Here is a 6,666-nt window from a genome sequence, read left to right as displayed (position 1 = left end):
CAGTTGGGAGGACATGTAACCTAAAGCACAAAAAAAGGTGCCACAACACAGAGTGAGACAAGGGGGCCAAAGCTGTAAATTCCTTCCATCGACAGGGTAATCTGTGTTTGTAAAAGGCCAATGCTGAGCAGTGAAAACAGAAATGCATAACCACATCACATCATTCCACTGCCAGAAACATTCATACTAATTTCCACCATCAAACACACAGTATGATTACTTAAAAGCTTTTTTTTGACTTATAGAAACAATCCTCAAGATGGGATAACTTCCCATTTTCATATTCTGTAACATGAATATACATCAAATTGGTAACAATCTGTACCTTGTGTACGAGCCTCGTTCAGGGTCATTAAAATGGAATCAACTCCTTGCAGTAAGTAAGCGCTTCTTTTTCTTGGGTTTTATGTCAAATATTGAAAATTAATCTTGCAAGTCATTTTGAGCCAGCAAAACAAGATTGGCAAAGCAAGCACTGTAGCATGATATCTTTTATTAGGCAAACTTAGAGTTCAAAAGTATGCAAGCCTCCTTGACCACACACAGGTTCATGTATGCAGAACTCCAGGCTGGACCCATAAAATGTATTGAACTACTTGCTTTGTCACTACTTATATGTACATATAACATATATATATATGTATATAATGCATATGCATACACATTTGAAATGCTTCAGAATAAACTGTTCATCGACATGGGTTTAAAATAACAACTGAAGGACTTCTGTGGGTTGGCATGTAATCTTGCTATATATTACTGGATTTAATAAAGAATATTTATCAGTACACAAAACAAATCCTGCTTCTGATTTCTATTGAGGTCTCATTCCTATGAAAAAAGTCATAGTAATAATGTTAGCAACCATACATTGTTTGCTGTTTATAGTAATAACAATGAGAATACCTGGCAAAGATACAGCACAGTGTTTCACAACAAGTGTTTTACAAGGAATGATACACAGCATCACTAACCTTGTAGTAGCTATGATACTTCAGGATGCTTTATGCAGGTAAGACCCATTCTAAAAGGGAATCTCTTCTGCATAAGAATTCAAATGTTTCTAATGTTGTTATGTGCCCCAGCAAGGTGTGTGCATCACCTGCTCAGCTCTGCTTTCCATCCCACAAGCACATAAACAGATCACCACCATGTCATTCAGCAGCTCTCAGTCCACAGGACGAGCCTTCCTCCCCCGGAACAGAAAGGCCAGTGGTGGGAGCTACATACAAAGAACATATTAAAGAACTGTGACAGAGGCAACTCCTCTTCTTCCTTCAAGTTCTGGCATCTGTAAAGCCCTTCCTGGGTGTTTCATTAGGAGTGCTGTCACACCAGTAAATGCAAGCCATTCATTGTTACAAAGACTGAAGGACTGGAGACCCTCAAGCCTTTGGGCTACCAGCACATGTAATGCTTCATAAATGTGAGTATTAATGACCACACAGTGTCTCCAGCCTTCAGCTACTGCAGCTCTGCCAGCACAGGCTGTGGCACTGCCTTGCGCTGCCTTGGGATGGGTTTGATCTGGTAGCATCAAATGTGTCTCTGATAAAGTCTGATAACTCATTTTGAACGAGTCTGAAGTTGATGCTACATCTTCTTAGATCTGATCTTGAACAACAAAGGCTGTTTGAGACCAAAGAACACCACAGATTTGTAGAAGAGCTTTGTCTGGCTATGGCAGTATGCTCACAAAGGATCAACATGTTGATTCTTCTGCTGATGAACTGGGTCATGGGAAAAAAAATATTGGTAAGTAGATATACTGATTAATAAGAAATCTGAAACCATCTTATACTTAAGATGTGGCCTCAGTGTTACCCTATCCACCTGAAAATAATATGGAGGATTAGACATGAAAGCTAGAACGTCATTTATCCCTGAGCTGAGGTAATGGCTACTAAAAATGTGGATTTCATTGACAGATGATTTACTGAACATGATGACAGACGCTCAAACATGGCTCCATTAAAGATAAAAGCAACATACTTAAATCTCATGAGGAGGGATTTTTTCTTATTGGTAGACAATGTATGTCAAGACCTTTAGAAACTTAGGAACCACATAATGAGAAAATAACAAAGAACCAGCACTCATAAGTGTCTGGCTGAAGTTCCCACTAAATGGGCTTTGATAGATCATTTTTTCCCGACAACAAAGGCATCAGAGGGATTGGTTGGATTCTAGTTCTTCACTACAACCTATGATGAAAAATACTTCCTGTGGCCAAATGAAAAGACAAGGACAGCACTTTCTCCCTGGAAATGCGGGTTTCTTTGCACTTCTAGTGAATCTAGTTCAGGGATATCATCCAAGAACATTGGTACCATCAGGGCCAAAGCAGGGAGATGTAGATATAAAAATGTCCCAAATATTGGTACATTATGTTCTTTGAAGATGAGGGTTTTATCAGTGGCTGAGAAGATACTGAAAATCTAAAAACTAAAATTAGTTATTCTCTTGCTTCTGAGAGTTCATACTTCACTGCCAGCTGTAGTGCACTGCCTCAGTCAGCCTTAGTGTTTGGTTTCAATGAGTGTGACTCAAAGGCTAGCACAGAGCTGTCTCCCCTTTCTCTGTGGGCCTCAGTGACAGCTGACCACTGCGACAGTACTGGTCTTCTGGAAACACCAGTCTTGGGTGCAGCTGATGACAGTGGGTGGCCTCAGCCCTCCCATTAACAGGACACAAGAAGAGAGAAACAGACACTTCTAACATGTGGTTCTTCTCTCCAAAAAGGAAATGTCAAAAATAGGTAAGATAATAATTCCCCAGAAGTACCCACTCCTCTCCTAAGTTGACGTGCTTCGATACAAACATTCATATTGCAGACACCTACAATTAGATTAGAAGAATCCCACCTCAGACATCTGCATTTCAGAAGAGGAAAACATTGGAGCCTTATAGCACAGATGCACCTAAGAGGTTATATTATCATCATAGTGACATACACATCATGCACATCACAAAGACTAAAATTTTGACTCCCAAATCTTCACTGAACATTCACAAAGAATGTCAAACTGCACATTTGAAAGGAATGCGGCCTATTTCTCAAGAGGAGAGCATAGATTATGTCCATTATGTCATACACTTTTCACATACGTCTTAAAGCCTGAGAATTTCATAAAGCTGACCATTAAAAGGAATTGCATATCCATTAACTACTATCTTACTTATCTGCCAACAAACACAGGAAGACACCTATGACAAAAAAATATAGTAACTACAAATTACAGTTATAATAAACTATCCCTAATTAATATATCCAAGCAAACACTAGGAGTGATCTACTACTTTGCCAAAGAACAAAAAAGTAAAGAATTGTAAAGTTTGGGGCTGCTTTTCACCTTTGGATAGAGTCCTTGCAGAGAAAGTATACATTCTCTGATTTAACAGACTCAAAGAAAAATAAGCTTTTAATCTTGCTCTATAACAAGATTCCTCCATAATATTTTCATAATTAAAAACTAGGAGTAGGCAGGTGAGAGGCAGAGCTGTTCCATGTGAACAAAGAGATGAAAAAGAAAGGCGTAATTGGGGCTCCTTCTTCCAGTTCCTACAGCTCAAGCTATAAAATTGCTGTAATGTCTTCCTAAGAGAGTTTTATTATGTTATTTCATAATGTCTTCCAAGCTAGAGTAGACCTAAAGGCTTCCTTTGATATGTTTACACTGAATTAGCATTAATTAGTGATGAAGGGTAAAATAAATTATATGTTCAGGTGACCAAATGTAGATGTTTAAATAAGAGTGAGATGAATTGTCTCTAAGCTCCATTGACTGTATTGACTAGTTTGACTACCTCAGGGGAGGTTCACGTTGGATATTAGGAAAAATTTCTTCACTGAAAGATAGGTTAAGCATTGGAACAGGCTGCCCAGGGAAGTGGTGGAGTCAGCATCCCTGGAAGTGCTCAAAAAATGACTGGGCATGGCACTTCGTGATATGGTTTAGTGGGCATGGTGATACTAGTTCAAATGTTGGACTTGCAGGTCTTTCCCAATCTATGATTGTATGACTACAAAAGGCATTTAACCACTAAACTCACATGTGGACATCTACAGTTACCTAAAATGTAAACATTTAACATCTCTCCCAGGCCTCACAACTCCCACTGACATATAGGTGAATATTCCAGACTAGTTTAGTGATGAATGAAATTACCCTAAAAAAAGGAAATAGAAATGGTCTTCAAATAGGAGACAATTATACTGAGACAAGAATAAAATTCTACACTTGGGCATCACTTGAAGGATGATAGGCTAAGGAACAATTCTGAGAAAAAATATTAATAAACTGAAGATTAATCAACACTGTCAATTGGTTATAAAAAACAAAACAAAACATTCATAATATGATGGGATGTACACCTCACAAGGCATATGAAGCAATCCTTCATTCTGTTTGTCACAGGTGATACTGTATCCAGGAATGCATGAGGAAACATGGACAACAAAAGTAAAGCTACAAGAATGACTGGAGGTCAAGAAAAATAAGTTCTTCTCAATCTTTTTCAAACCAAGATCCAGAAAAGGTAGCAATGGGCTTAACTTGCAGCAAAAGAGACTCAGGTTGCAGATCAGGCTTGTATGTGTAACTTGCACATATCAAAAAGTACAGTTTTCTAAAATGATTAAACACTGGATTTAACTACCTTGAGAGGTTCTGCAGTCTCTGTCCTTGGAGGTCTTGGAAAGCAGGTTAGCCAAATATCTGTTACAGAGAACATAGGATATTTAATATGCCTTGATCAGAGGGAAGGAGTCGATGACTTCATATCTGCTCTTGCACTGCTTTCTGTAATTCTGTGGTAACAAATTGCTGTAGAGGCTTGTCTTTGACTAAAATACTGTGTCGTACCCAGGATTAGAACACTCTGTCTTTTCTCATTCTTTTAAATAACACCAGCCAGGAATATTGGCCTATTCTTCAGACAAAAAAAAAAAAAAAAAAAAAACAACAAATCTCTTTTAAACAGCCACATAAATAGGTAATAGAATCTTACCATTTTGGATTGGAAGGGAACTCCAAAGACCATCCAGTACAATCTCCCTGGCATGAGCAGGGGCTTCTTTCACTAGATAGAGGTTGCTCAAAGGCCTATGTAACATGACCTTGAACACTTCCAATGATGGCGCATCCACAGCTTCTCAGGGAAACCTGTGCCAATATCTCACCACTTTATAGTAAAAAATTTCTTATTTATGTCTAATCTAAACCTGTCCTCTGTCTGTTTAAAACCATTTTCCCTTTTCATTGTCACTACTGTGTCCCTCTGTGTTTCTTAGAAGTTCTCTTTCTATACTGAAAGGCCACAATAAGGTCTATCCAGAGACTTCTCTTCTCCAGACTGAACAACCCTAACTCTCTCAGTCTTTCCTCCTAGCAGAGGTTTTCTACTCCTCTGATCTTTTTTGTGACCCTCCTCTGTATCCACTCTAACAAGGTCTTGTCCTGTACTGGGAGTACAGAACTGAATGCAGTACTCCAGATGGAATCTCACCAGGGTGAAATAGAGGGACAGAAATCACCTCCCTCCACCTTGGCCATGCTTCTGTTGATGCAGCCCAGGATACAACTGGACTTCTGGGATGCAAGTACGCATTGCCACTTAATTTTTTTTTCCATCATTGAGTCCAATTTTTCATCAATGAGTATCCCAAAGTCTTTCTCTGCCCTCTCAATCCATTCATGCCTCAGTCTCTATTGATATTGGTGATTGTTCCAACCCAGGTGCAGGACCTTGCACTCGGCCTTGTTGAACTTCATGAGGTTCCCATGGGGCCAGTCCTCAAGCCTGTTAAGGTCCTTATGGATGGCATCCTTTGCCTTTAGCAAATAACTGGAACTCTTAGCTTGATGTCCTCTGTAACCTTGCTGAGGGTGCACTGATCCCACTGCCTACATCCTTGATAAAGATATTAAATAGTATTGGTCCCAGTATGGACCCTTCAAGGACACCACTCATGACTGGTTTCCACTTGGACATTGAGCATTGACCCTTGAGATTATGCCATCCAGTCAATTTCTTATCCATCTAACACTCCATCCATCAAACCCATACCTCTCCAATATTGAGGTAAGAATGTTGTAGGGGATTGTCTCATAAGAATAACAAAAGTCCAGGTAGGTGACATCCATACCTCTTCCCTTGTCCACTGATGCAGTCACTCCATTATACAGTGCCACTAAGTTGGTCAGGCAGGACTTGCCCTTGGTGAAACCATGCAGGCTACCTCTAATCATCTTCTATCTTCCACGTATTTTGACATACCCTCCTAGAGGATCCTCTCCATGTTCTTAGCTGGAGATAACACTGACTGGTTGGTAACTGCCAGCATCCTCCTTTTTACTGCTTTAAAAATAGGAGTGATATTTCCCTTTTTCCAGTCACTGGGGACTTCACATGATTGCCATGAATTTTCAAGAATGATGGTTTGGCAGCTACATCAATCAATTTCCTCAGGACTCTGGGGTGCACCTCATCAGGTCCCACAAGGTTGTGTTCAGGTTCCTCAGCTGGTCTCAAACCTGTTCTTCCCTTACAGTGGGAGGGACTTTACTGCCCCAGTCCCTGTCTTGAAGTTCAGAAGTTTGAGAGATGTGGGAAGGGACATCACCATTGAAAACTGAGCCAAAAGAAAGCAGAGGAGTAACTGAG

General features: G+C 39.8%; 1 long non-coding RNA gene across 1 annotated transcript; it reads right to left on the bottom strand.

Annotated features, from left to right (window-relative positions):
* Positions 1 to 426: 426 nt before the first annotated feature.
* LOC138108460 (uncharacterized) lies at positions 427 to 6,130 on the bottom strand. The gene is made up of 3 exons (XR_011149973.1): positions 5,011 to 6,130; positions 4,660 to 4,718; positions 427 to 1,730 (listed from the first exon to the last, which is right to left on the bottom strand). It is a non-coding gene; the product is annotated as an uncharacterized lncRNA (long non-coding RNA).
* Positions 6,131 to 6,666: the final 536 nt, after the last annotated feature.

The sequence above is a fragment of the Aphelocoma coerulescens genome, chromosome 1, assembly GCF_041296385.1.
Source record: "Aphelocoma coerulescens isolate FSJ_1873_10779 chromosome 1, UR_Acoe_1.0, whole genome shotgun sequence".
NCBI classification, from domain to species: Eukaryota; Metazoa; Chordata; class Aves; order Passeriformes; family Corvidae; genus Aphelocoma; species Aphelocoma coerulescens.
This window is presented reverse-complemented; position numbering and strand designations above follow the sequence as displayed.